Source organism: Cupressus sempervirens, chromosome 2 (assembly GCF_028749045.1).
Source record: "Cupressus sempervirens isolate cs-2001-9-10 chromosome 2, ASM2874904v1, whole genome shotgun sequence".
Classification (NCBI taxonomy): domain Eukaryota; kingdom Viridiplantae; phylum Streptophyta; class Pinopsida; order Cupressales; family Cupressaceae; genus Cupressus; species Cupressus sempervirens.
Genome location: NC_143119.1, coordinates 151897084 through 151905609, shown reverse-complemented (window position 1 = coordinate 151905609; position 8526 = coordinate 151897084).

The following is an 8526-nucleotide window of genomic DNA, read 5'->3' as shown; positions in this document are numbered from 1 at the left end:
ATAGCATACATGTGGGATATATAAATCCCACTTTGCCAACAACTTCAAAAACTTGGCAAAATATTTGAACAACCCGGTGAATATTCTATCTCTTGGCAACACTTGCACAATTTTTTGGCAAGGTATTGAGTTCACGGTGAAGACTCACCTTCCAGAAGGTTTACTGACAATGGAATATTTTTTGACACCCCATGAACATTTTTTGACCCCACTGTCATACTCTGGCATCAGCATTTATGGTGGCAGCATCCCCGGTGTATATTTCAATGTCTGCACATTTCAAAACCAGTGCCAATTTTTTCAAACTCTTGCCCAACAACAACACGTGGGTTTTAGACTTCTCGCCACATGACTTGACGTCATTAGCTTTCGAGTTCAACACATTGCCAACCAATCCTTGCTTGCCATGTGTGTATAGAACAGCTAAGGCTGCCATGTCACCACATGGAACTTGGATCTTTGACACATCATCATACGACAAATGATACGTGCCATCTATACAGTATGGACACATAAGTTAGCTGATATGTCACTAGGTGGACTATCTTTTTCGCTAATGTAATCATTTCTCATGGTTAAATTTGATGCCCATTTGACCATCAAAATTAGGCAATTTACTACTACAGTGACAACCATTTGACCATCAAAGTTAGACTCACAGTTTTTCTTATAGAACCCTCTTCAGATTATTTTTCAATTTGGAAGCCTAACTTCATGAGCCCATATCTCAGACATCCGAACTTTGATTTAGGTGCAATTTTTTTTCCAAATTGGGTTAAATTTCTTGAATTTTCTAGGTGTGGTTTTTTTTTTTCTAGTTTTGGTGCAAAGATTTTGCAAAAATTACATTTTTTGGTGACTGTACCTACATAATCCTATGTTTTGCAACTTCAAAAGCTCCGTACGAGCACATCTAGTCACTTTTTCAGGTTCTATTTTTTTTGAAAGTGCATATTTTTTTTTATCTACTTTCCAGATCTAAAGTCAAATTCTAGGGTTGTGTGGACGAAAATATCACTTTAAGAATTAGGCATTTTTTAGCATTGTAAAGCTTTGATTCTTTTTTTAGAATTGTTGTAAATCAAAGCTACAATGCTTAAGTGATAGATTTCAGCCTCATAAGGAAGTTGTAAAAGAAAAATTAGAAAGTCTACTTTGTTCATTTTGACAAGTGGCCCATTGTAAACACACTACTTATAAAGTGCCAACAACATCTTTTTTGGGGGGGTCTTTTGATTGAGTGAAAGGGGGGGGGGGGGGGGGGTGGCGTACTATGTTTTTCTGTGTCTCTCTATTGTACTCTTTTCATTTTCTACATCATGGGTTTTAAATGTCCTCCTCTAACTTCATGCAACTATTCTACATGGAAAGATATTGCATGGAGTAGATTAATGGAAAAACGGATATAGTCTTTATGTTGATGGTACAATTACCAAACCTACTGAGGCTAAAGAACTCATTGATTGGAAAATTCAAGACCAACAGGGTTTAGGCATTATCAAGAGTTGTGTGCATGGGGATCTTCTCTTTCACATTAAAATTTTTTCAAACTCTAAAGAAACTTGGGATAAACTTGAACAGCTGTATGGTAAGGTGGATGAAGAAAAGGGATTTCAGATTGAGGATGATCTACTTCTCTTGGATCTTAAGAATTTTGACACAAATTAGGATTACATCATTAAACTCAATGAGTATAGGGCACTTTTAAAAGATTGTGGAAATCCCATGAAGGATGATAGGTTGATTCATCATATCCTGAAGAGGCTACCTTTTGAGTATGCCAACTTTGTTTCAAGTTTTAATACTCACAGGTTGACCATGGGATCTGCTTACCAAAAGCCTTCCTTTGATGGATTTGTAGACATGTTGATTGTTGAACAATCTCACTTGGTGGATTTTGGACTGCTCAAGTCATCTAAGACCAAAGCCTTGGTGGCTAGTGATGATCACAAATCAAGTCAAGGGGGGAAAAGCAACAACAAGAAGAAGCAGTGGAAGTGGAAAACATAATCTAAGAAAAAAAATCCTCCTCTCAACAAGGTACTTCTTCTTCAAAAAAGAAGGGAACTAATGAAAATAAGGACAAACTCTTTTGTGTATATTGTAGAAAGCCAAATCATGACAAGCCTCATTGCAAGACAAAAAGAATCGATGAATTAGAAAATCTACTCAAGAAGAATGAGATTCAAGTGCTAGGTATTTCCGAGGATTCTACTTCAACCACTCCAAAAGGTAAAGGTCAACTTATGGCAAACTCAAGTTCTTCTTCAGAATGGATACTTGACTTAGGGGCCTCTTACCATATGGGTTCTTCAAAGGAAGACTTTTCTTCATTGAAGCAATCAAGGGTGCCACACATCTTCGTGGGAGATGATGCTAAGATGGAAGTTGAAGGGAAAGGACATGTGGAAATGGAAAATGAGGAATTCAAAGATGTTCTCTAGATTCCAAATCCTAGCTACAATCTCCTATTAGTATACCAAATCACTCACCTTGGAGATGGTCACAAAGTTGAGTTCCTTCCAGATTTAGTGATGGTGAAAAGTCTCATAGATGATTCATTGGTAGCAGTGGGAAAAGTCAATGATGACAAGAGGCTTTATTCCTTCTCCCACTTTGTGCCTAAGAGTCCTTCTCAAGCCTTGTTGACTCACTCTACTTCAAACATCAATTTATGGTATGAGTGGTTTGGTCACCTTGACTTCTGCTCTCTTTAGCAACTTTTCTCTAAACATATGGTCAAAGGTCTACCTAATATCAGCTTTTCTAAGGGAGAGTGTTCATCTTGTTCAATGGATATAAATCTCAAGGAGAAAAATGATAAAGGGAAGTCTTCTTGAGCTCCAGTTGTTCTTTAGCTAGTTCACATGGTATTAGCAGGACCCTTTGCAGTGACTTCAGTCAGCCAAGGCCACTACATACTCACATTTGTTGATGACTTTTTGAGATTCACTTGGGTCTTCTTCCTTCATCATAAGAATGAATTTTTTCATAAGCTTCAAGACTTCAAGACTCATGTTGAACACAAGTCAAGGAAAGCCATCAAGGTACGAAGGGTGGACAATGAGAATAGATATGTAGACAGAAGGCTTAAGAACTTTTACAAAAATGAGGGAATCGATCTTCAAAACTCACCAGCATTTAGTTCGCACAAGATAGATGTTGTAGCTATGAGGATTAGGACTCTCAAGACCATGGAAAGTTGCATGATAAAGGCCAAGTCTCTCGATCCTACACTAGAAGTTGAAGCCATTAGTAGTGCTACTCACATACTTAATAGGTATCCTCATCCAACCTTAGATGGAAAGACCCCTTTTGAGGCATGGTGTGATAGAAAACTAGTTGTGAGTCACCTTAGAGTCTTTGGTTGTCCAACATGGGCAACCCTTTCTTCTAGGAGTTGTAAGGCACTGACACCTAGGCCTTGTACCTTCATCGGCTATGAAGACAATGTGAAGGCTTACAGACTAATGGATCTAGAGACTCACGAGATTTTTATGGAGAAGGATGTTCACTTTGAGGAGAGTTCACCTAGATTATCCTCTAATCCTCTCTATACATCATACATAGTGGAAACTGATAATGACACCAGCGATAGTGCTTCAACAGGTTCAGACACATGGGGTTCTGTCGACAGTTGCAGTGAGAGGTCACATCAGTCCAATTTGCATTCTTACATTGCCATAGTGAAAGGTCCATCACAACATGGTACATCTCGTCTTCTAGCTCTAGCTTTAGTTGATTTGGGAGATAGACTTGAGGACTTACATCTTCTCATTGATGAAGGTGATCCTTCTACAGTTGTTGCGAGGGCTCACTCTAACCCTCATGTCCATTTTCTACATGTTTAATCTTCACAAGTTGGTGTGATTGTGGATCATTATGAACAACAATTTGTGGAGGTCTCTTTGTTAGTAGAGGAGACAGATGGTTTAGTGGAACAGGTTCAATAGACATCCTTGCCAAATCTGCATTCATTCTTTTCAACATAGTTGGAAGGGGTGAACATCAACATCAGTACAAGGATACTTGAGCAGGTTTTAGGGCCACCACACATCTTTAGGATTGTACCTTTTCCTTTGTTTCTTCCTAAGGGGAGGAACACCATTCTGCATTCATGGACCAATTTCTTCATCGGAGCATCTTTCACTCATTGGCATTCTTCTTTTGTGGGGGGAGCCTATTTTATCTCTCTTCCTTCTCTCATCATTCTCTTATGTATATATTGGATGTATGTCGTAATGGAGGGGTCTTGATTACTGCATCCATTGATGCATCCTTATTTATCTCTCTTTTTAGGGGAGGGTTTCTCCCATGAGGTTTTCCCTCTTTCCCTACTTTATGAGAGATTTTCATATCATTATGTACATGGGTACCTAAAATGGCCTAGTAGTCGGGACCCATTATGCATCTTTATCCTAGTTTCGTAAGCTTAAGGGAATTCCCCTAAGTTGCACTTAAGGGGGGGTGTTGGTGTAAATAAGTTTTCACTTATTACACTTACTTAAGTTTACTTAGGTTAATGCATGATTTATTTATTTTGTATTTTTTTATTTGTGAGACACTTAGGAGATTGTGCACTCTTGGGAGTTGTCTTGATGACATCATAGGGGTTTGCACCTCTATTAAGCACATGTTGTCTACAACACAGGAATCTTCTACACACATATGACAATTTTTCATTCTTATCCATTCATCTAGAATGTTGGATAAGGTGCTTAGTTGTCTCATCTCTTGGTTGTTTCTAGAGACATTCTAGGTGCTTCCTAAGAGGCCTTTATATACAGGCACTCCTAGTGTACTCTTAATCATGACATATTGAATCCATTTTCATTCTGATCATACTCTCTCTCTCTCCCTTTGGTCTACTGTGTGCTTGTGTTTGAGTTCTTAGTTCCTGGGTGAATTTTTCCCTTAGGAAAATTCTTATAATATCTTCAAGTATACTGCAAATACATCATTTTATCATTGTCTTAACTGATCCTTGCACTTCATTACAAACCCATAACTCATGAGACCTTTCCCTTAGGTACTTTTGTTACATCTTATTGATTAAATCTTCTTCATCAATCAACTAAGTGATAATACTTGGATCTTATAAGCAATTGTCATTCCAACAAATAGCAAGTTTGACATCATTGATGAAACAATGATTGAAAACATTCTTTATATCAATAATCTCCCTCTTTGTAAACAATCTCTTTTCTTCAATAGTGATCTTTTCAATCAAATTCCAACATCTAGAAGAGGACTCTCTCCTCTAGAATGCCATATAATTTTATTTTATTTTATATGATTTATTTTCTTTCGTTTCTCAAAATTAACATCTTTTTGAGTGTTAAAATATGTGCTTGTAGAACTTTTTAATTACAATATACTATATCTAATTAAGAAACTATAAATTCTATATGAGAATATTCTTGACTTTGAGCTCTATAAAATGATGTTTATATTTTATTAAAAAACTATCATAAAAAATAGTAAGACTTTTTGAAATGTTGATTTTCTAAAATAATTTTATTTCTTTAGTAATTGAATACAAACTAGTATAAAACATGCATTTAATAGACATTTCCAATTAGAAAAGTGTGAGACCTTATATAACTTAGCTATAACAAATTTATCTAGATCATATGTTTGAACAAAATTGATTTTTAGATAAACATACTCAAATTTAGTCATTACAATAAGTTGGCCTAAAAGGTGACACAACTTTTACATGAAGAAGAGTGTAAGAGAGTAACCCTTGAATTGATGAGTAGTTTGGAACTAAAGAAAAGATGATAGATTATAATTCAAATGAAGAAGAGAGTAACCCTAGAATTGTTAGACAAAATGATGAAGTTTTGTTTATGACTAACAATGAACTGTAGAAGGATGTGCTAAATTTTGAGCATAGAGGGGAACATAGTTCTGAACCTAGAGAAGAGATAAGAGTTGAGATGTCAACGCCTACCTCTAACATAAATCTAACAAGGAATCACCCTCCTAAGTAGATAATTAAAAGTAAGGACAAAAGAATTATGAGAAGGAACATAGTAAATGAGGAGATACGCTTGATATCTCAACTTGAACCTAAGTGCACAGATGAAGTAGTCAAAGATAATTATTGGATCCAAGAAATGAAGAAAGAATTGGATCAGATAATAAAGAATGATACATGGGGGTTAGTTCCTAGACCAAAAGACAAGAATGTGATAGGAACAAAATGTGTTTTTAGGAATAAGATTAATGAGCAAGGAGAATTTGTGAGAAACAAGGCCATACTTGTTTATAAAAGTTATTCACAACAAGAAGGCATTAATTATGAGGAAAAATATGCACATGTAGAAAAAATGCATGTAGTAAGGATGTTCTTGGCTTATGTAGTGAACAAGAAATTCAAGGTTTATCAGATGGATGCTAAATCTACTTTTTTGAATATAAAACTAGAAAAAGAGGTTTATATTGAGTAGCTTGAAGGTTTTCCTTTATTAGAAGACAAAGACATGATATGCAGATTGAAGAAAGATATTTATGGTCTAAAGCAAGCACAAAGAACCTAGTATGAAAGGTTGGACAGTTACTTGGCAAATCTTGGATTTGCTAAAGGTATGACAGATAGTAACTTGTATTTGAAAGAAATTGAAGATGGTTTGTTGATCATTATAGTACTTGATGCTGAAATCATTTTTGGAGGTAATGATGAAGCTAGTGATAAATTTGTTAAGGAGATGAAGAATGAATTTGAAATGATCATGATAGGAGAAATGAAGTTTTCCCTAGGTTTGCAGATTGTGTAGATAATAATGGTATATTCATTTCACAAGATAAGTATCTAAAAGATTTATTGAAAAGGTTTGGTTTGGAAAGTTGTATACCTATTGGTACACCTATGATAACTAGTCACAATTTATCCAACAAAGTGGAGTAGATTCCCCTTTTGTATACCCAAGATGTGTCACTTGTAGATGCACAAATGTTTCACAAGCACACAATACATGACACCACTATGTGATTCCCAATACCCACTCTCCTTAGACTAGATTAGATTCAAAGTCTAAGACACCTCCTTGAGGTCTAACAAGAATAAAACTTAAACCAAAGTTTTTAGGGATGAAATAGGGCTTATTTCAACCTTAGATGCAATTTCCCAATGTTTTCATACACAAGTCCCACAATATATGCTTAAGAAATCCACTTACACACCTAAAACACGAAATATGGCTACAAGGAGAAACTAAGGATTTGTGAAGGGAACCCTCTCAAAGATCCACCATTGAAAGTCTTAAACACCTTTAGACACTCCAATCCTTTATTCAACAACTCCTACCAAGTTAGGACTCTTGGCCAATCTCCCAACTCAATTTGTTTGCAAAACTCTCCTAGGCAATAGGGCTATTTAGGTCTCTTTTCCAAAGAAACTATATGAAATTAAATAAATCTTCCAATGAAACCTATTGGAATACTTTAGGAACATTCCAAAACATCTAAGTCCAAGTTCCTATGGTTCTATTCCACCCTTGGGCTAGGTTGCACCTCAACAATCCAAAATTGGATAATCACATTTAGATGCATGTCCAGAGGGTTCAATGTTTTCTCCCAACATCTCCTACCTCTTGTCCTAAGACCAAAATATTCTTAATGTACATTCTATCCCCCTTCTTTCTACTAAGGCTTATCTTTTTCCCATGGGGAAAACTCTAGGAAAGACATTTTTTCTCTCAAAACCCTTGTTACGGCCTCCTCATGACTAGTAAGAAATTAAATTTATCTTGAACAATATGAATTGAAGAATTTAAACCAATTTAAAATCCTTCATAATAACCTTCTTCAAATTTTCAAATCCTTTAGAGTTGCATGTGAGTATGTACAATTTTGTACAAGTAGTTTCTCAGGCAATTTTGATAGGAAAACAATAGAATTTTATTGATTTGAATCAATAGTTACAATATATTCCTCTCTTCTATGTCAAGAAAGGTTTCTCAAAATTATTTATGCCATTCCCAAATAGTTCCAACCAATAAAGGTGGTTGTGAATATTGGGATTCAAAAGTTGCATTTTTGCACAAAAGTTGTATTATACAACATTGACAACTTTGACAAGTTTTTGCAAAAGTTGTCAAATGTCTCTAAAATTTACTAAAATTTAATTGTAGAACCTTCTTAGGATCCTAAGAAGGTTTTGATCAATAAAAAATCATTATTTAACCTTCTAGACTATCTTATCCTCATTCTACCTAGAAATTGTCCATAAAATGACTAAGGTAGACAATCAGGTTTATAACACACCTAATGTCTCCTTGCCTTACAACTTGGACATTATTTATAGCATTGGATTATAGATCCAATTTATATCCTAACTCTTTGTGTTTGATCCTTTTGATGTGCTTGCAATAGTAGGTATTGGAAGTGCTCCTACACCATACTCCCGGGGTACACTAATCTCAAGTCCTCTTGAGATAAGCTCTTGCAAACTTAGGCCATGTTTCTAGATCTTTTGTTCATCCATGCATATAAACTCCTCCTTAGAAATTCCTTTCCATT